Raw genomic sequence first — 21,888 nt, forward strand, 5'->3', positions numbered from 1 at the left:
AGCATGCCCGGGACTGCTGTCGTCTTGTGAAAATGATGGACCGCATGATACACAGAAGGCGATATGGCAGGGTTGGGGAGCTGGGGTAGAAGAGAGGGCTTAAAAGTCATTAAAAATAAATGAGAGGTATGGAAAAGGTCCTCTGTTGCAAGAATGGAAAGGGCTAGAGGTCAATGGCTAGAAAGATTGAAAGCACTCCTAAGCCACTTAGCATAGCAAGAGGTTGGGGAAAGAGGTAACTAATTTCTTGCTTTTTGAGCACAGCAGTGGTGGTTAAAATAGAGTTAAGTTAAATTTCAGACGCAGATAGGATTTTCTTTAAGTTTACTTATTTATTTTGAGAGAGAGAAGGAGAGTGCACATGAACAGAGGAGGGGCAGAGATAGGGAGAGAGAGAATTCCAAGCAGGCTCCATGCTGCCAGCACGGAGCCCAATGAGGGGCTTGAGCCCAGGAACCGTGAGAACATGACCTGTGCCGAAATCAAAAGTCGGACACTTAACTGACTGAGCTACCCAGGCGCCCCCTCAGATAGGATTTTTCTAAGCTGTGTGTGGCAAATGCACAGTGATAATCAGTTGCCTTCTAAAAATGCCACTGGGAAAATACTTGATAATGTAACTACATCTTCAATGAAAGATACTGTATGAATTTTTCAAAAGGAAGTAGTGATGACTTAGAAGTGTGTGTACTTTAGGGAAGACTCTACCCAATGTTTACATGGTATCAGACATCCACACGTATAATTTCCTCTTCTCTGCAGGAACTGAGTGAAGAGGTATTTGCTTCCCCACTTGCAACAAAGAACTTATGTTCAATGGTTAATTATAAATGAATAAAAATGTTCAGAATGAGGGGATCTATTCCTGTCTGTAGTATGTGGTAGTGAACTTCAGCTGTCTAAGGGAATAGCAACGTTTGGTTTCTGGTAGGACAGGGAAGCGTCATTATTAGTTTAAGACAGACCTCTGTTAACGGCATCAAATCCAGTCTCCACGACAGAGGTTCTGAAAGTGTCATTTCTAGACCAGCAGCATCAGCATCTTCTAAGAACTTGGAGGCCCCACCCTGACTTGCTGAATCTAAAACTTGGGGGGGTGGGGCCCGGCAACCAATGTTTTAAAAAGACCTCCAGGTGATTTGGAAGCTCACGGGTTCGAAAGGCACCTGCTACCCGGTGATGCCTGGGAGGGAATATGACAGAGTGGTAGGTAGTGCTAGGGCTCAGAGCCAAGGCCAAGTTCCTGCCCCACTCTGCCAGCATTTGCTGTGTGACCTTGGCAAGTCCTTGGCCTCCCTGAATCTCGATGTTCTCTTCTACGAAATGAGGACCATTTTCCTCTCCTCACAGACCTGCTGTGGAGCAAACGAAGTGACCTGACTCCTTATTTGTCCCGTAGCTTAGAAAACAAGGATGCTTTTCCACTTCTCTGCCTGAAGCTGGGTTCCTGCTGGGAAATCTAGCAAGTAAGGTTCATCAATATTTGTGGAAAATTAAGAGGATTTTCAAATGGATGTTCCTCAGGGCAAGTCAGATGTCTTGTATTAAGTGGGCTGTCTGCCGCTGAGGCCTGGGCTGTCCTCTACAGGAGCCACTGGCCATGTGTGGTCACTGAGCACTTGACATGTGGCTCATCTGAGTTGCGATGAGCTGCAGGTATAAAATATACATTAGATTTTTAAGACTTGGTATGAAAAAAACCAAAATATAAAAATGTATAATTTTTTATATTGATTCCATGTTAAATTGAAAGTCCAGATAGATAAATATAGTCATAAAATTGATAAAATTAACTTTACCTTTTAAAAAGTTAAAACGTGGCTACGAATGGCAAAATTTGTAGCCTCGCAAATTTCAAGTAAACAACACAATATTTAAAAAAAAATTTTTTTTTAATGTTTATTTTTGAGAGTGAGTGAGCAAGCAAATGAGCAGGGGAGGGGCAGAGAGAGGGGGAGACACAGAATCCAAAACGGACTCTAGGCTCTGAGCTGTCAGCACAGAGCCGGACGTGGGGCTCGAACCTATGGACTGTGAGATCACGACCCGAGTTGAAGTCAGACACTTAACCAACTGAGCCACCCGGGCGCTCCTCAAGTATGCAACATAGTATTATTGTCACTGGAAAAAAATGCGGCTACAAGAAGATGTAAATATGTGTTTCCCATGACATTTCTGTTGTGCAGCGCTGGTCAAGGCACCCCCAGGGGCCTGCACTGTCCTCACACCAGACCCAGGGAACCAGGGAAGAGCCTTCTGATAAAACCTGCTCGTTAGCTTCTTGGCTACCAAACTTCTGATCTCTGTGAAATTTTTCCTCATTATCATCTGTGCAGCATTTCGTAGCTGTAGAGGATTCCGTAAATTTTTTTTATCAGCTATTCCTTGTGACACAGCCTGGGAGGCAGGTCACTGCGAAATTATGAGACTCTTTATAATGATCATCATTCAAAGGCCAGTGGAGCCTCCCTCCCCCCGCAGACGCACACTCTCCCAAAGTGGGGACAGGAGAAGTACAAAGCAGAGGCTGCCCTACAGTGCAAGTGTAGACAGAGCTAGCTCAAGGAACTTGGGCTTGTTAATAACGCCCACGCCCAAGGTAAATTCACCGAGTGGCCCCGTCCCTTCTAACATCACCCCTCCCCCATCCCACCACATTTTCTTACAGGCAGAATTTGGACACTCGCTTAACCCTTCAGACATTTTTAAAGCGTCAGTTTTCATGAGATGAGAGTTTCTTGAGCATCAGCCCACTCTATCCTCCCTTGCTTAACAAAAGACAACGGAAGGCAATTCCCTCGGATGTCTACTTGTCCTCGGTTCCATTTAAAAATCAGCTCAGGAAACCATCTGTCAATCAAGTATATTACAGAGAGAAACATTCACGGAATTACCTGAGTTGAGATGTTTCAAATGACAATTTCGTATTTGCACCTCTTAAATTATTCAAGACGACATAAGCCTGCTCTAATCTTTGAAAAAGACAGGAGGATTAAGGAAACTTGGCACTCTGGGTTTTACATGTTTAGTCTTATTTTGAGACCCCAACTCTTACAGGATACTGAGAGAACATTCTAATAACAGGAAGAAGCCATCGGTGTGAGTACCTAGGACAGATTATGTGCGCCTGTTTTATAGCTTGTTTGGGTGATATTTCCCCATGAAAAGCAAACAATGACAGGTGCAGCGGGTCAGGCGGTACAGACAAACGAATCTACGCCTGTAAAATTGCACATGTAATTCGTGTAATATCTGATCACTCTTTCATTTCAGATTTTTCATTTTAGTGGGGTGCAGAAAGTTCCTAGTTAAGTTCAAATAAGTATTGAGCACCTGCTGATGCCAGGCACTGAGAGTGCAGAACTGAGAGAAACATGGTCCCATTTGCAGCTTGGACTAAAACAGAAATAAATGATAACCCCTCTACACATCCATGACTATTATTTTATTGATTTTCATGTATTGGGCTCTTCGCTTTCTTTTTTTTCTTGCTTGCAGGGGGCACCAGGCACTTGGCACAACATCCTATTTTTTAAGGCACATTTAAATTTAATTTTGACAGCAGAGAAAGGGATATTCTACACAGAGCAAAAAGCCTTTAGAATCTGTGGTATAAATGCTTCTTTAAAGGTAAAACTATTGTGTTTATAATGTAGTATGAATATACATTTCTGGGACCAAGGGTTTATTTTTCTCTTAAAAGAAACTTGTGGATAATCCTGTTTCATTAGAAACTGATAGTTTTGTATTTAGATTTTATATACACCACTGCATTGGACTTTGTGCTGACAGCTCAGAGCCTGGAGCCTGCTTTGGATTCTGTGTCTCCCTCTCTCTCTGCCCCTCCCCCACTTGCCCTCTGTCTTTCAAAAATAAATAAAATGTTAAAAAAAAATTGAGATTTTATATACACCAGACGGTAGCTGCTGATATTAGTATGAACAATAACATCAGGCTATGATAGTAAGTCTGTCACACAATCAGGGCAATATACCGTTACTTAAAGGTTAGGAACAAACTTTATACAAACTTGCAATTTAACTTCAGTTCTTAAACATCTCTACCATTGCTCTGGATTCAGGGAAGTTTTCCCTTTCTAAAAATATCCCAGGGCACTTGGGTGTCTCCTAGGTTAAACATCCGACTCTTAATTTCGGCTCAGGTCATGATCTCACAATTGTGAGATTGAGCCCTACATCAGGCTTGAGCTGAGCACAGGGCTGCTGAAGATTCTCTCTCTTCCCCTCTCTCTGCCCCTCTCCTGCTAGAGTGCTTGAGCACATGCTCTCAAAAAAAAAAAAAAAAAAAAATCCCCAAATAGCCCTGTTGATCCACTTGTCTGCTTCTTTAAGGACAGATCTCCACCCCCACCCCCACCCCGCACCTCCCACTTCCTGGTCCACAGTAAGACCTATCCATCTTTAGCTACTAACTGACTGTATTAAAATGAATACTACACTGGTCACTAGGGCTTCTGCCAGAATGTGTGTGGTTATTTCCTGGAGTCAGAGTACGCTAGTCACTACTGCTAGAATGTGGATGGGTATCTCCTGGTGACTGAGACAGACATTCTCAGGTCCACTTTTTACACTAGCTGAACAGTTTTCAGTTTTCCTGCTTTCCCAGCTAGGCTGTGTTCTCTCTCTCGTCACTCACAATAACGTGGCTCCCTGTGTGGATTGCATCAGTGGCTCCAATTCTTCACCCTTCTCTGCTCTCTGTCTTATAATTTGGCTGTGTCTTCCTCCTGTGGGTGAGGTATAACTCCACACCCAGGATGACTTACTTTGACCATTGGGATGTCAGCAGATGTGACACAGGAGAGGCTTCAGAAGTCTGTGTGTGGTTGAGCTGGGTTTCTCTGTGTCGCCGTCATCACTACAGGAAGGACATCCTAGCCTATTAGTCCCAGGAAGAGGATGAGAGACATGTGGAGCAGAAACACCCCATACAAATCGAATCCAGATACTCCGACCACCAGGTAACACACAGACTTGTCAGGAATAATACGTGACGGTCTTAAGGCACTGATGGTTTACATACAACAGTAACCAAATGACATGTTCCCACTTTCTCATCACCCCACACCCCAGGTCCTCCTCTTTTCTACTCCTTGGGCTTCTTTCCCACCTAACCTTAATCTGTCCTAGCACCTGGGGGAAAAAGTGGGACCTTCCATGGTTCTGGGAAAGAAGGACAGAAAATCAGGGAGGAAACAGGGCAAAGGAGAGAAGACTAATGCCAACCGTGCGGTTCCCAGGGGGAAAGATGGAAAACTTAAACGTCACCATGCCCATCCTGCTCCTGCCTCAATTCTCCCATCTCCTTTCTCTCCCAAGCCCTATTTCCTGCCCTTAATTTTTTTATGTTCCCACAACCAGTCCTTGCAATAAGGCTGGAGTTCTACTATAATTATTGCTAACATTTATCGAGTACTCACTATATATATTAAGCACTGAGCTAAGTACGTTACTTGGATTACATCTTGTAGACCTGCTGTAAGATAGATAATATGATCTACATCTTACACAGAAGAAGCTTAAGAGAATCAAATGATTTGCCCAAGAGCCACAGCTAGTAAGTGGTGGAGCTGAGATTATCACCCTGGCAGCCCACATTCTCTACCTCTGCACCACTGCCTCTTCTTGGTGAAATCTCCTCATCCCCATTTCCCACTGTCATTCTGCTTCCCCATCCACAGGCAACCATTAATATATATTGTCTTTAAAAAAATTTTTTTTAACGTTTATTGATTTTTGAGAGACAGAGAGAGACAGAGTGCCAGCAGGGAGGGGCAGAGAGGGAGGGGGGGAGGGGGAGGGGGGGAGAGAGAGAGAGAGAGAGAGAGAGAGCCAGTGAGCGAGTGAGAATGAGCGGGGGAGGGGCAGAGAGAGAGGGAGACACAGAATCCAAAGCAGGCTCCAGGCACTGAGCTGTCAGCACAGAGCCCGATGTGGGGCTCAAACCTACCAACCATGAGATCATGACCTGAGCCAAAGTCAGATGCTTAACCAACTGAGCCACCCAGGCACCCAACTTTTTTTTTTTTTTTTTTTTTTTTAAAGTAAGCTCTGCACCCAGTGTGGGGCATGAACTCACAAACTTGAGATCAGGAGTCACATGCTCTACCAACTGAGCCAGCCAGGTGCCATTAACGTATACATTTTTATTCAAATACATTTTTGCACAATGCAGATGGTTGTTTGGTTTGCAATAATTTTAACCTACATTAATGATAATTTATTACCTATCTTATTCTGTTCCCTTGTTTTTCACCAGGCATCCTGTTTTTAAGATCCACCCATGTTGCTATGTGCTCAATCTAATCTGTTGTCTCTGACCTGCCACATAATAGTAAGGTTTTCACTCACCCCAAATTATTTAAAATTTTTCTTTCTTATTTTAGAGAGAGAAAGTGTTCACGCAAGCAGAGGAAGAGGGCAGAAGGAGAGAGAGTGAGAATTCCAAGCAGGCTCCCTGTCCAGTGCAGAGCCCCACATAGGGCTCAACCCCACAAACCGTGAGATCATGGTCTGAGCTGAAATGAAGAGTTGGACACTCAACCGACTGAGCCATCCAGGTGCCCCTGAAATTATTTATTCAGCCTCTATAACGATCACTCAGATTTTCTGCAACTCCCCACCATGAATAATAGTTTAGTAAGCATCCTCATGCACAGTCCCTAAAGCTCTAGTGACAAATTCCTGGATATAAATTCCCGAGCATAACTATTAGGTCACAGGATATGCTTAACAATTGGACTAGATTGCTCTTTAGAACAATTGATTCAGTCTATGCTCCCGCTAGCAATGCACAGAGGCAAATCCCCCCGTTATCTTGTCTAAATTCCGTGAGCCTACAAGGTGTAAGTTGACAACTCATTGCTGTTTTAATTTACATTTTTCTAATTACCAATGATTTGGGACATTCTTCAAATGCTAGTTCTGTTTTTGAGTTTCCTTTTCTACAAGCTGTCTATTCATTATCTTTGCTCATTTTGTAAATGATTTTAATTTTTTTCCTATTAATTTGGAGAACTTCCTTGCTTATTCTAGATACTTGTCTGCTTGAAACATTCCAGACAACTTCTCCCAATCTGTCACTTAGTCTTTGTCCTTGTTGTCCTTCATGAACAGTAGTCCTATTTTGATGTAATTCAATTAATACATATATTTTTTGCCTTATGGTTTGTGGCTTTGAAGTTTTATTTGAAAATCCTACCACCCGTCCAGTTCTCAAAGACTTTTATTTTTATTTTAATTTTTTGAAAGAGAGCACGCTTGAGAAAGAGCTCTTATACATGCATATGGGGGGATGGCAGAGGAGAGAGAATCTTAAGCAGGCTCTACACCCACACAGAGCCCAACGTGGGGCTCAATCCCACGAACTGTGTGATCAAGACCTGGGCTCAAATCAAGAGTCGGACGCTTAACCAACTGAACCACCCAGACACCCCTCAAAGATTTTTAAAAAAATATTAACTTTATGGGTTTACATTTCCCTTGCTTCCTTTTAAAATGTGCAGTCATACCTATGAATGAAATAAGCTTTGAAGGGCAGGTCCAAGAATTTGATTGTTGTGTACATCAATTCTTTCTGTGAAAAAATATGTGATCTGAGTTCCAAAACACCAATCTAGAAGTAAACTTTTGGAATAGAGCCTATTTACACATGGAAGATTGCCAGGATATTTATGAAAAGGGACTCTAAAGCAAGGATGCTGGTCTGGCTATGGTCATTGGCCTCTGTTTCATTGCATTATAATATGTGTTAGTATGATTATAAATGACTTAGAGCAGCATTGCTTAAAGTGTGGTCCTCATATCAACTGCATCATATGTACTTGAATGTATCTATTAAAAGTAAAGATTCCAACCGTCAAAGCCCAGAGAGTGTACAACACAAAGAGTGAACACTAAACTATGGACTTTGGTGTCAATGTTGGTTCATCGATTGTAACAAATGGACCACAATGATGTTGTGGACCACAATGGGATGTTGTTGGCAGGGGAGGGTGTGTGTATGGGGTAGGGTATGTGAGAACTCTGTACTTTCTCTCAATTTTGCTATAAACCTAAAACTGTGGGTTTTTTTAAAAGTTAATTAATAAAAGATTCCAGATACCAGAATTTCATTTCATTTAAAATAAGCATCCCAGGGGCACCTGGGTGGATCAGTTGGTTAAGCATCTGACTTTGACTCAGGTCATGATCTCACAGTTTGTGAGTTTGAGCCCCAGGTCAGGCTCTGGGCAGACAGCTCGGAGCCTGCTTTGGATTCTGTCTTCCTCTCTTTCTGCCCCTCCCTCACTTGCACGCTGTCTCTCTATCTCTCAAAAATAAATAAACATTAAACAAAATTTAAAATAAGCATCCCAGGTAAATATTGTACTCATTGAAGTCTGACAGCTACTATCTGAGAATTATTATTATTTGAATTATAATAACAAAGATAAAGCTTGCTATAGGTGTTACCTAATATGTGTGAATGAGCTGGTGACGGAAGGGGTCACCTCACAGAGGGCAGGAGACACAGCCAGGGAGAAATGGGTTTTTGAATAATGAGGAAAGAGTCCCTCACAATTTATTTTAACTTCAAATAAAAAGTTTATTGCTTATGCTTGTTTTATATGTGGATATTATTTGCCATGTTTATGATGAGGGAAATAAAGATGAGTTCTGACCCAAACACAGGGACCTGCTAACCCAGTGGCACTAAATATTCATAGCTCTGTGAAAGAACTAAAGTGATCACATTCTCCTACATTCAGGGGATCGTCTTTATTGCTTCTTCTGCCAGGGTGGGATCCCTTCCCTCCATCACTTCTGAAAAACACCTCTCACAGACATGTTGAAGGCATTGGGTTTGTCCTTCAACTGTCCAGCAATGTAGCCATGGAATAATTCTTAGCCAGGTTGAAAATAGGTAACATTGTAAGGAGCAAGTGACATTTCCATCAGGGAGCCACGGGCTCTCACTGGTGACTGTCACTGAATTTATACAGCCAGCTCTACAGTGTGAGCTCTCTGGGCAGCAAATATTAGGGAATAAGCTCCCCACCCAACTCATCCCAAGATAGAGGCATATGTAGGAAGGTTACAAACAAAACAAAAGCCCCAACCAACCCACTGATTAACCCGCATCAGTCTTATTAAAAGCATTCACAAAGCTATCAGATGAAAAATTCAAATTTTGGCACATGGAGGAAGCAATCTCTAGATCTTAACAAGGCCTTGATTATGCCAACACCAAGTTGCAGGAACAAAGGGCAGGGAAAGGTGGTTAGGGCACGTGCTTTCACTGCATGAACATGGGATAGAATACGCACTATATATGTTTGTCAAGTAAACTCAAAGCTCTGAAAACCACCACAGTTGACATGTGTCAGAGATTGTGACAGTTTACATGCATTATCTTATTTTCACAAAATCTCTACAAGGCAGTTGCTATTAATGTCTTTACAGTGGGGACACCGAGGCTCAGAGGTTTGCCCAAGTTCACAGAGCTCGTAGGCGGCACAAATCAATTTCTCAGGGCTAGAAGAGGGCTCTATCTCCAAAACAGGCAGCAGTGGAACTAAATCAGATGATGATTTAGCCTATTACAGAATGGGACTGGATTACTGTCTTGGGTTACCTGCTGATTTCTAATGATAATAATTCAAACTTTACCTTCCCTTTCTGGGCCTTGCTTCTTTATCTGTAAAAGCCGGGTGTTGGGTGAACCCATTGGTCCTTGACCTCAGCTGTGTGTTAGAACTTCCTAAGCAGTTTTCACACCTGGACCCACCTCATGCCAAATGAACTAGAATCTCTGGGGTGGGACCCAAGCACTTGTGAATTCTTCAAATCTCACTAGATGATCGTACAGAACCAGATTTCTGGCTCTAAATGTCCTCACTCTGTGATTGTCGTTCAACGTTCCTTTAACTTGATCCCCAACAGATATCTCCAACAGGTCATTATCACCCAACATCTGAAGAGTGATGAAGTCTACCATTAAGCTGACAAAACAAAAATAAAACATCAAAACAGTCGCTTCCGGTCATGGGATGAATGTCACGGGCATAAAAGGCACAGCATTGGGAATATAGGCAATGGTATAGTCAATGGCATATACAGTGACAGTCATTACATTTGTGGTGAGCATAGCATAATGTATGGACATGTCAAATCACTATGCTGTACACCTGAAACTAACATGACATTGTGTGTCAACTGTACTCAAATTAAAAAAAATTCATAAGAGGGGCACCTGGGTGGCTCAGTTGATGAAGCATCTGACTCTTGGTTTCAGCTCAGGTCATCATCTCATGATTCATGAGTTCGAGCCCCACATTGGGCTCTGTGCTGACCATGCAGAGCCTGCTTGAGATTCTCTCCCTCTCTCTCTGCCCTTCCCCTGCTTGTAATAGCCAGAAACAGGAAAAAAAAAAAAACCCAGTTGCTTATGGTTTTAGAAGATTTTCCTAAAAAAGGGGACTTTAAGACAACTTCATCGATCTACACCTGATCTTTGGGGCTCCCCTGCCGAGAGCAGGAAAGGTTTTTTTTTCCTTTTCTTCTGTGTGGGTGAATTAGAAACAAAGCTCCCAGAGAGCTCCCAAACCATTGCATTTCTACTACCTGAACCATCAGAGAACATCTGGTTCATTGTACACACTGGCACCAAATACCCAGCCTCTGGGGAAGAACTATCAGGCCAACAGATGGAGCTGGCTCATGTGACTTCTGGGCTTGTCACCTTCTCTGGGACACGGGAGAGCTCTTTTAGATTCCCTCTGGAGAAGCTGCCCCTTATGAGGGCTCTCCTTCAGGGAGTGTTGCAGACTCACCTACCACCATGATGGGCAGTCTCCAGCTGCCCTTGCCTGTGCTTTTCACCAGCCCGTCAGGTGGCTCTGTCAGAACATGTCGGGGTGGCTAACACTAACACCACCACTGCTTTTCTCCCTGGTTGAATTCTGCCCTCCAGATCTCTTGACAACATTGTCACTCTCATCTTGTGGACTTTGACAGCATATGAACTTGCAGACAGCATTACTGGGGAGCTGCCAGAATTCCCATTTCACCTCCTGATTATTCCAGGTGCATCATCAAAGGTGACATGGTCAAATTGAGTTAGGGAGATGATATCTTCTCGGGCCAAACTGATTTTCTTCCTGTTAAATGCGAGGGCCAGATTACGTGTGCAGCCAAGCAGGAAGAAAACGTCAGTGAAATGCATAAATACAGCACTTTGCCGAGGACCAGCTGGCTGACAGACTGTAAAGACGTAGTTCAAGAGTGATGATGTTAGCCGTTATGAGTGACCTTTCCCCCAAAGCCATTTCTGGAGTTTAGATTTTAAATAGGCTGTTCTAAAATTTATGCTTTAGTGAGAAGAGATCTCTCTCATCTTTCTTGTCCCTGCTTCACCTCGATCACATTTTTCATTTCTTCATAGTTGTTCATTTCTTCATAGTTGTTTTCATTTCTTCAAAGTTGTTCATCTCTTCAAAGTTGTCCTCCTTTGTTTATTTAATACTAATAGCCTCGCTGATGTTTTCCACAGCTGAGTTTTCTAAGCCTCTCCGTGGATGAAGCCTTCTATGTCAAACCGTCCTTGGGAAACGGTTTCTGCTTATTACCGCATCAGCTCTCACTGGTGCTGGAGTGAGTCGGCTGTCAGGCAGGGGCTCGCGCTCATTTCGGCACAGGTGGCACCGACATCGCGAAGCCACGGATATCAGAACGGATTGGGCCTCAGAAACATAACCTCGTACCTAACGCTAAGTGTCCTCCTCAAAGAGACTTAGGGCAAAGCCTCTGCCACTCATTTCTGAGCTCCCAGTGTCCATCACTTGGCTTGACGTGCATGAGGCACGCCATACATGCCATAGTGAGTTGAATGCAGTAGTTTTGGCCATGACTTGGCACACAGTAAATGCACAGGGCGTTTTTGTGGCTGTTGAAATAAGGCTGAAAGAGGTGCAGTAATTTGCCTGAAGCGGCAGTTATGTCATTCTAACATACTGCTACTCCTTGTTTCTTTTAAAATAGGTATCTGTGTATAATGTGTAGACAAATTTATTTCCTTTGCAATCAATGAAGGGACAGATTCCTTCAAGTACAGAAGATATGTGAAGTGGGGACTTTTGAAGTTTATTTATTTATTTTGAAAGAGTGCACGCAAGTGGGGGAGGGCAGAGAGTGAGAATCCCAAGCAGGTTCTGCACCGTCAGCACAGAGGGCAATGCAGGGTTCGAACTCAGGAACTGCGAGATCATGACCTGAGCTGAAGTCGGACACTTAACTGACTGAGCCACCCAGGTGCCCAAGTTGGGGGCATTCTTAAACATTTACACATTTTGTCATCAAACTGAATCAATGAAAATAAGAAGTGCTGAAATTAAGCACTTACTATGTCCCAGGATCTCGGATACCAGAGATAACAGATAAATAAGACATAGCCCTTGTTCTTAAGACTTAGAATTAAAAAAATGAAATTTGTATGGTTTGGGCAGTTATATTTTGTGGAGCATTACAGAGGCAACATCTATTCTGCAAGTAGTCTCAACACGTATTTACCTCAGCAGAGTTTTGCTTGGTGCCGTGTTCTTACTCACTCCACCGGATGTTAAGAACAACTATGTTTCTCCTTTATGAGGACAAGTGACAGGTTACATTTTCACTGTGTTCTTTGACCTTACAATGGCATCACTGAACATGTAGCAAGAATATAAATGTCCACTCTGCTAAAAAATTGTTATGTACCTTAAAAAACAAATCTGAGTAGGGAGGCTGAGGCCCAAGGAAATTCAACTAGAATTATGTCAAGACCACTAACGTTTCACTTGGTACCTGTTCTTCTCCGGTAGGGCATATGGAAAAGAACCAGATGCTTCAGGATGGATAGGAATAGAGGGGTTCAAGGTTGGGAAGCTACAAAAAAACAAAAACAAGAAGAAGATAAACTACTTTTGGTATCTTTATGCTGGAGAAAAAATTTTCAGAAGTATATTTGTGGTTTACAAGTATAGATCAATGGATTCTAAACAACAGATTTGCGGGGAGCCTGGATGGCTCAGTTCAGTGAACAACTCTTGATTTCCGCTCAGTTCATGATTTCACAGTTTGTGAGTTCCAGCCGCACATTGGGCTCTGCACTGATGGTGCAGAGCCTGCTTGGGATTCTCTCCCTCTTCTCCCCTCCCCTGCTCATGCTCTCACTCACTCACTATCAAAATAAATACTCAAAAAAAAAAAAAAAAAAACCACCACAACAGATTTGCCCTGAAATAAAACCAGTTTACTTTAAAAAGTCTGTATTACATGTTAAAATAAAAACAGATTTAGATAATTGATCACTAATTAACTTCAAATGCTGAGGTGCCTATTGAACCTATCCAGAGTATATAGATCTGAAATTAGACCCAGTCTTATAGAAGAAAAAGAAATTTGCCACAGATCTGTAATTTAGAAAAAAAAATACGATCCTTAAACCTGGGCTATGTCTCTGAAGGTCACGATTCTCTGTGTTTTCAACTCTCATAATATTACTGTTAAAAGGGAGGAGGCAAGGGGTGGGAGGGTGAAGCTGATAAGTTTTGACTTAATTATAAGACTTCATTTAACGTTATGCCAGAACATTGAAAATTTATTGGGAAGGTTAAATCTTGGACACCATGGCTCTGTTATATAACAGAGTCATTTTCTATTGTATATTTTTTTCTATTCCTCCCCCTACCACCTTTCTTCTAATATTTACCCAGAGATCCTTTCTCAGGGACTGAAAAGATCATTATAACATTACAATTATTTTGGCTATTCGAGTATAGTGGATAATAATGGAGCATGTGACTGCCATTCAAAGTTAGCATTACCTGTGGCCTCTAATTCATAAACTAATTCTGCTTACAAGTCCACTAATTGGGGAAGGCTGGGAGGAAGATGCTGATTTTGAGGGTATCATCTGAGGTTAGGTACTGATCAAAGAGAGAGCTCCCTCTTCGAGCACACCATGGTACATTTATGACCTCAGTGTGTACTTGTTGAATGGACTAGAGTCAATCTCATAAGCTCAGATGTTCTCCAAGTTACCACCAGGCATGGAGGGTAAACCGAAGGAGACAATCTCCAGCAACATATCCATGAGTGACTCCTGTAGAAGTCTCTTCCTTCCACCACACTTCTGGATGTCTTCTCTCTCTTCTTCCCACCGGGGGTGGCCCTCTGCCCTGGGGCCCTGGGTGAGTAGTGGACAGCAGTGACAACACAGGCATCTCCAGATGCCCAACAAGACATGGGGAACTATGCCCTTTGGCAAATGTGTAACTTTAGCCATTACAGACATGTTAACTCTAAAGAAGTCAGTAGCTTAAAGAATAAGAGGGAATACCAATGGGTAGACATTACAAGGGGATGTATTTCAACCTAACCAAAACCAAAACTCTCTGAGGTTAAGATCTGTGCAACAACGGAATGACCTTCTCATGAAAGAGAAAGATCAGAATAGACTCATTCTTTCATTCAATCATTTACTCATGCAATGCATAATTGAGTGCCCACATATGCCAGGCATTATTCTAGGTACCAGGGTTACAGCTGTGAACGAAAGAGACAAAAAGCTCTGGTGGAACTTTTCTGGAGGAGGACGATTAACAACAACAAAGAAAGAGGTAAACTACTTAGCGGGTTAGCTGAACTACACGGGTATGTGAAACTCTAGAGAGGTTGGCCAGGGAGAAGGTGATATTTGGGTAAAACCTGAAGGAGATGAGGAAGCAAACTATATGGTTTGGAGGAAGAACATCTCAGGCAGACAGGACACCAAACACAAGAGGCCCTGAGATGGGACTGCCCCTGGTGTGTTTGAGAAATAGTAAGGAAGCCAGTGCGTCCAGAGCACAGGAAATGAGGGAAAAAAACAGGGAGGAGGTCAGAGCGCAAAGACGGAGGCAGCTGTGCATTATCTTGTAGGCGGTACTCAAGGACTCTGGCTATCACTCTGAGTCAGGTCATGTAGTCACTGGAGGGTGTGCAGCTGAGGAATGGCATGGTCGGACTTACCCTTTAACAGGATCACATGGGTGCTCTGCTGAGATCAGACCGAAAGGGGGCACAGCTGGAATCAGTGAAACTGTGTAGGGGTGTCTTGCAATGATGGCCTGAACCTGGATGGCAGCCACGAGGAGGCTGAGAAGTCGGTGGACTCTGGCTATATTTTGCAGGTAAAGCAGACATGAGTTTTGGATGGGCTAAACAGCAGTTGTGAGAGAAAGAAAGGGGTCCAGAATGATCGAAGTTTTGGCCTGAGCAGATGGAAGGATAAAGCTGCCATTAACTGAGATGAGGAGGACTGTGCGAGGTGGCAGCTTTGTGGGAAAGAAACGTCAGGAGCTCAGCAGGCCCCACGCTGTCAACGCAGAGCCCAACGTGGGGCTCGATCCCACAACCCTGGGGTCATGACCTGAGCTGAAATCAAGAGTCGGACACTCAACCTACTGAGCCACCCAGGTGCCCCACGAGGATCAGTTTCAAACTTTGTGGCGCTAATTAGATATTGAGAAAGGGTATCAAGTAGGCAACAGGGCATAGGAGACCAGACTTCATTGGAGAGGTGGAGGTATTTAAACTTGGGGTGTCATTAGTGTGCAGAGGTTTCTGAAAGCCATGGTGCCCAAGGAGATAATCTACAAAACAAGTGCAGGTGGAAAGAAGGCAGAGATAGGGAGGCAGCATAGGAGGCTCCACAGAAAGAGCCCAGAGAGGGAGAAGGGAATCTGGGCAAGGGCAGCTCCTGGGAGCCAATGAAGGAGTTCCAGGATGGCTCACTGCAGTCAACTGTGAAAAGGCAATGTAAGAATTGAAAACGGACTGTGAAATTTAGCACCTGGGAGTGACCTTCATAAGACAGTGGCAGGAAAATGCTGGGGGTGAAAACCTGAATGGAGTGAGTTTATGAGAGAGTGGGAGGAAACAGGAGCAGCAAGGACTTAGAACAACTCTGGGAGGGCCTCCGAGGTCTGCACCAACTGTCAGATTAACGAGCCCCTCTGCAAAAGTGCCAGCATACAGGCAGTTTTAGAGACATATTCTGAAATGCTTTAATGACTGTGTTTGTTCAACACTAACCCCACTGGGAAAGAGATCGTTCACTGTGACCTTATTAAAGATTTAATTCAAAGCACTCGGTGCTTTTTGCCACGGCTTCCTGATCTTCCTCTCTGGGTTTTCATAAAGTTACACAATCAAGAGGATCAGTTTTAGAGATATGTACTTTTTTTTTTTTTTTTTGAGAAAGAGAGCACACACAACCTGAGCAATAAACAGGCACAGAGAGGGAGAATCCCAAGCAGGCCTCACGCTGTCAGCACAGAACCTGATGTGGGGCTTGATCCCACAACCTCGGGGTCATGACCTGAGCTGAAATCAAAAGTCGGACATTCAACTGGCTGAGCCACCCAGGTGCCCCAAGAGGATCAGTTTCAAAGACTACTTCTCATTTTTGCAACTAAACAACAGGCTACCCAACAATCAGTGGGTCAAAGAAGAAATCAAAAGAGGAATGAAAAAAATACCTTACAACAATGAAAATGGGAATACAGGAACAGTCTATTCTCAAGTATATTAGATTCTTGATTAAGCGACATCATCTAAAATCTACCAAGTGAAAATAAGACTAAACTCTTTAGTTGTACAGGGCTCATTGGTCAAGTTGAAAGCAACAGAATCGGCATATTTTTAAGAAATTATCCCAACATCTTGTATGGTAGAAAAAACTTGAAAGTTTGAGTAAAACGACTGTGTTTGAGCCCTGGATTCATTCCTTCACAGCCATGAAAATTTAGACAAAATGTTTAACTTTTCTGAGCCGCAGTCTGATGTGTAGAGGTAGAATGATGATAGCTTTCTCACTTAGCATTACTGCAAAGATCAAATATCATATGGGAAAGATGATTAGTTACTAGTAAAGCTTATCTAGATATTGATTATAAATTGCTTTCATACACATGCTTTCATTGGACTCTCTCAACCCTATGCAGGAGGCAGACCTGGGTAGTATCCTTCTCATTTTAGAAAAGGGGAAACTGAGGCTCTGGGATGTTAGGAACTTCCTTAAAGTCATAATGACTCTTCTGTGCTGGAGTTGAGAACAGAAAGTTTTCCTCTCTGATCTGGGGTTCTGTCCACTGTCGAGGTGTCCACATGGATGCCACATAACATGGTAATTAGTGAGGCCAGCAGGCTCCTGTGCCCCGGACCAGAATTTCTAAACCTGACTCCTTCCACTTGGTGGTGTGAATGATGGGGCCATGACAGTGCTATTCAGGGCAGCCTAGAGCTCCTTCCCGTTGACCTCATCTTTCCCTTCTCTTACTCTTCTGTTGCTAACAAGTTCCTAAGAGCCGTTAGTGTATTCACTGCTCTGAGGGCACGAGCTCTTACTGCCCTTAGAGCAACTTCAAGGAACATTTCTGAAAGTGTCTCCAGAATTAGAGCTGGAAGAAACCTCCGGTGCCATTTAGACAAGCCCTCACTGCATAGATGAGAAAGTTTAATTCTGCAACTATCAAGATCTGGGGGCAGGGCGCTCAGGTAATGTGAGAGCCCACACTGGCTCCAGGCAGTGCACGCTCTCCTCACTCCCCCACACTGCCACTCACAGTGGGGCTGTGGCATGGCATGCCATGGCACCTTAAATCAAAATACCGAAGGGCTTCTCAATTAGTTACTTGAGTAAAATGAATTTAACTCCACCTATTATAGCATTAAAAAGAGCTTAAGCCACTTAATAAATGGTAGCTAGAGTCACCTCTTAATGGATAATCATATTTTCTCATTTGCAGTGTAAGTGCTAGAAGACAGAATGACTTTAAAACTGTTCATGAGAGGACTCAATTATCTGATAAGCAATTCCAAAGACCATACACACAAACTCCGAAACATGGCTCTTTATGAACGGCATCTCACAAGGAACGAGGTATTTGTGGCACGGGAGTTCTGGAAAATGTAATTATTTATCCTTTCACAATTAATGAAAGAAATTGGAAATGAAGCTTTCATTTCAAATCCTTTTTATCTGGATGAAACTTTAATTTTACATAATTAAATTGACTTCACAGTTCAGTGTGTTAAAATACGCAATTAGGCGGCATATCAAGGTGAAATGCCTCCTGTTGTTGGCTCATTTAGAAATCATGCTGTCGAGCTCCCAAACAACAACGAACACCTGCCCACCTGCTCTTATCCCCAGAGCCGGGGATGGCATACAGCCTGCGGGGCTGGCTTCTCAAATTCACAGTCGAATTTTCTTGTAAGTGCTAACTCCTGCAGAAGTTAGTTACATATTTAAAATAGTTTTTGCTTCTGTTTTTCAGTGGAGTTTTTTGTTTTTTTGATTTTTTTTTTCCATGAGAAAATATTGTGGGACTTTGATGATGCAACATAGATGATTCACTTTCTCTCTCGGAGAAGCTCCTGCTGAGGTAACCCTTGGATTCTTCAAAGTTGCTGGTTGAAATTCCGTGGAAACTCCCTTATTCCAATCTTGCCATTTTATAATTTGTGGCAAACTTCAGCTGAGACCACTTTCAAATTATTGTTGCATTCCTGGAAAAGGCTTAAGAAATATTTGTAGGTGGTACTGAAGGGTGACATACACTCTAATGGGATTGGGGTGAGTTCCCTGGAAAGTTAATTAATTAGAGAGAGAGCGAGCAGGAGCAGGGGAGAGGAGAAGAGAGAGAATCTTAAGCAGGTTCCACACTTAGTGCAGAGCCTGATGCGGGGCTCAATCCCATGACCCTGGGATCAGGACCTGAGGTGAATTCAAGAGTAGGACACTCAACCGCCTGAGCCACCCAGGCACTCCTGGACATTTATTTTAGGGGGCGGTGGTTTATCGAGGTAGAAAGCTCACCTATGTACCTTCCCCTTGTTTTTCCTTTGAACAGTACTTTGTGATGGTTAATTTATGGCTCAGTAGTGTCCTATATTCCCTTAAGGAATCTGTGAATGGAACACAGTTCAACAATTAGAATGGAGTTCTCTTCCCTTTTTTGATATAGTCTACAATTTACATAACAGTGATTCTTGTTTTATCCATTGGGGAGGTTGTTAGGAAGGATTCATGGATCTAAGCAATATCCTTACTGTAGCAATACATGGAAAACCTGGACCCCTTTTGTGGCTTTTCCAGATAAACACAGAAGCGTGTTGCTACATTCATTATAAAAGCCACAAAAAGAAGATGATCCTATCATGAGACTGGACAGGACAAACTTGTTTAAAATGGGGGCATATGCTCCTCTTGTAGGTTTATCCTCTGTATAGTACTCTTGCTACTTATTATAGGATGTAGGTTGTTAGGATGATCAGCAGACCATGAAACTGGAAGAAGACTGTAAAATGTATTAGTGTGTAGAGTACTATCATGTATATCAGAACATATGAATGCTTTATTCTTTTGAGCCAAGACTTGAGATATGGTATTGTCTGCTTTTAGGATACCACAAGCCATTAGGGAATTAGTAAATTCTTCTAAAATTCCGTGAGCTCCACTGGCCTGTCTCTTTGCATTGCCCTGGAATCCAAAGGAGGACTCAACTACCAAAGGACAGAGGAAGAATAGTGAAAACATAGTTTTAGTAAGTGAAAAGGTATATTAATGTAGCCATGCAAATTGTAAAAGCACTTATTCAAATATAATTTCATATTTACAAATTATTCTCATCAGATCTCTCCTCCATTAAGATTTATAGAAAGTAACACTGGTGGTATTTAGTTTTGCTTATTGCATACACTAGAAAGCAAGTAAACTACTGTTTAGTGAAATTGTTTATATGCACACATACACAATCATCGACTGGTCTCCCCAAGTCTGCAAGTTTCAACACTGAATACGTGTTTAAATAATACCAAACAATAAAAGCTATTTTGCACAGCAACCATAAATCTTTTACCATTTCTAAGAAACATGCAGGTCTGATTACATTTTCTATAATCTGAGTTTGATTTTATACAGATCCTATCGTATGAGAATCTGAAATGTCTACACAGTAGAGCTGTTGATACATTCTCAGGATTCAGATAAAAGAATTCTGATTGTGTGTAAGAATGTGGTACAACTGACACGTTCCTCAGTATGGCCCGATGCTCTCGGCTACTTTACTGGATCGGATTTCATGCAGAGGAACTGCTACTGATCTGGGTCCTTCAGAACCAGATGGAAGGAACTATGGACACAGGTAAATGTGATACAAGCAAATGAAGATAATGCACACAGAACAATCATGCACAGAGACTCCCTAAACCTTATACTGGCCTCTTTTGACTTCCTTCTCCATCAACACTTACCAAGGCGTTGGAGTGGAAAAGATGCCTTTTAAAAATGAAAACCTAGACAGAAGGGATCAGATATCAACATGAAACCAATTCCAGTGAAAGAAAAGACCCACTCTGAAAACTGTTGAGAGTTACCTTCTAATCCTAGCTGTTACCTTCCGAAGCATGAATTCAGAATTGTCACTCATTTGTGTGGATAGAACTGACAGTTCTCCACTGCCAAGTGAAAAATCTTCCTGATTATTATTTTTTTTAAATTTTTCTTGATTTCCTTATTTGGGGTCAACAGATGTCTGAAAAGTTTAAAGGTTCTTGGTATAACTTTAAATATTTATTTATTTATTTATTTTTTTGAGAGAGCACTAGCATGGGACGGGCAGAGAGAGGAGGCAGAGAATCGGAAATGGGCTGTGTTGACGGTAGTGAGCCTGATGCGGGGCTCCAACTCACAAACCATGAAATCATGGCCTGAGCCCAAGTCAGATGCTCAACCAACTGAGTCACCCAGGCGCCCCTCAGTATAACTTCAAATTGTACAGTGAATAAATAGCACTCAGTCCATTATTACGTGGTGGTAGAAATCAAGCATTTGCAGAACAAAATGATGTTTTCTTTAAGTCACCCTTTAGGGAAAGGCAACTTATTCTGACATTGAGCTATCCTTATTATTCGCTTTGAGGTGAAGCTAACTGGACAGAGACCTGTATACATGCACCAAATCACAAAGACAACAACGGACAAGGACTCCAAATCAATAAGCACTTGTGAAAGCACTTTAAATCTGTAACATGCGTTATGAGGTACATCATCATTTAAATCTAGAAAGGACAACCGTGAGAGGGAATAATTGTGTTTTTAGAAAGCACTGCTCCCTTGTGCAAGATTTTTGTGTTTAGAACATTTTTGCTAACACCAAATAAACTAGTGCGTGTTCTGCCCATAAATCAGGGAGATAAAGAACTCAAGGATGACTGCTTCCCCAGACCGCTTGATTTTCTTTCTGTAGAGTTCATAGTTTACAAGCATCACCAGTGATGGTCTAAATATAAAGCTTGCTACACTGTCATTACCTCCTGTAGTATCCTGTAGATACGAATCTATACCTCGATTTGAGGCCCGCTGAAGCACTCAAGAGCCACTACCTGAAACAGTAAGCTACATTTCCTAATTCAAGGATGGATTTAGTTTCCAATCAGAAATGGGAACTACCAACAGCAGCCACCCAATTGAAGGTGCCAATGTAAGTCCAAAGTCTTAAAATTAAAAGTTACCTAGAGATAAAACAGCGAAATAAATCTAAGTCTGCAATGAACAGAGGTAGTAAAATTCTATGCCCCAACAACTGGTTTAAAAATCTGGAAGGAAAATTAATATTCCTCTTGAATAATGACTTGCTACTTTTTATTGGCACTCTATCATTTGAACATTTATGTATCATTCACCAGCCAGTGCTCTATTTTTTTATTCTAGTCTCTTTGTGTTTCAGAAGATATTTTCTTTTTGAAAAGAAATAGAAGAGCTTTTTCACTACCCAGATAACACATTTCAAATTCAGTTAATT

General features: G+C 42.3%; 1 protein-coding gene across 3 annotated transcripts in view; it reads right to left on the minus strand.

Moving 5' to 3' along the window:
• LHFPL3 (LHFPL tetraspan subfamily member 3) overlaps positions 1-21,888 on the minus strand; it is a 570,149-nt gene that overhangs the window by 151,255 nt on the left and 397,006 nt on the right. The window lies entirely within an intron of this gene.

The sequence above is a fragment of the Leopardus geoffroyi genome, chromosome A2 (genome assembly GCF_018350155.1).
Source record: "Leopardus geoffroyi isolate Oge1 chromosome A2, O.geoffroyi_Oge1_pat1.0, whole genome shotgun sequence".
Taxonomy (NCBI): domain Eukaryota; kingdom Metazoa; phylum Chordata; class Mammalia; order Carnivora; family Felidae; genus Leopardus; species Leopardus geoffroyi.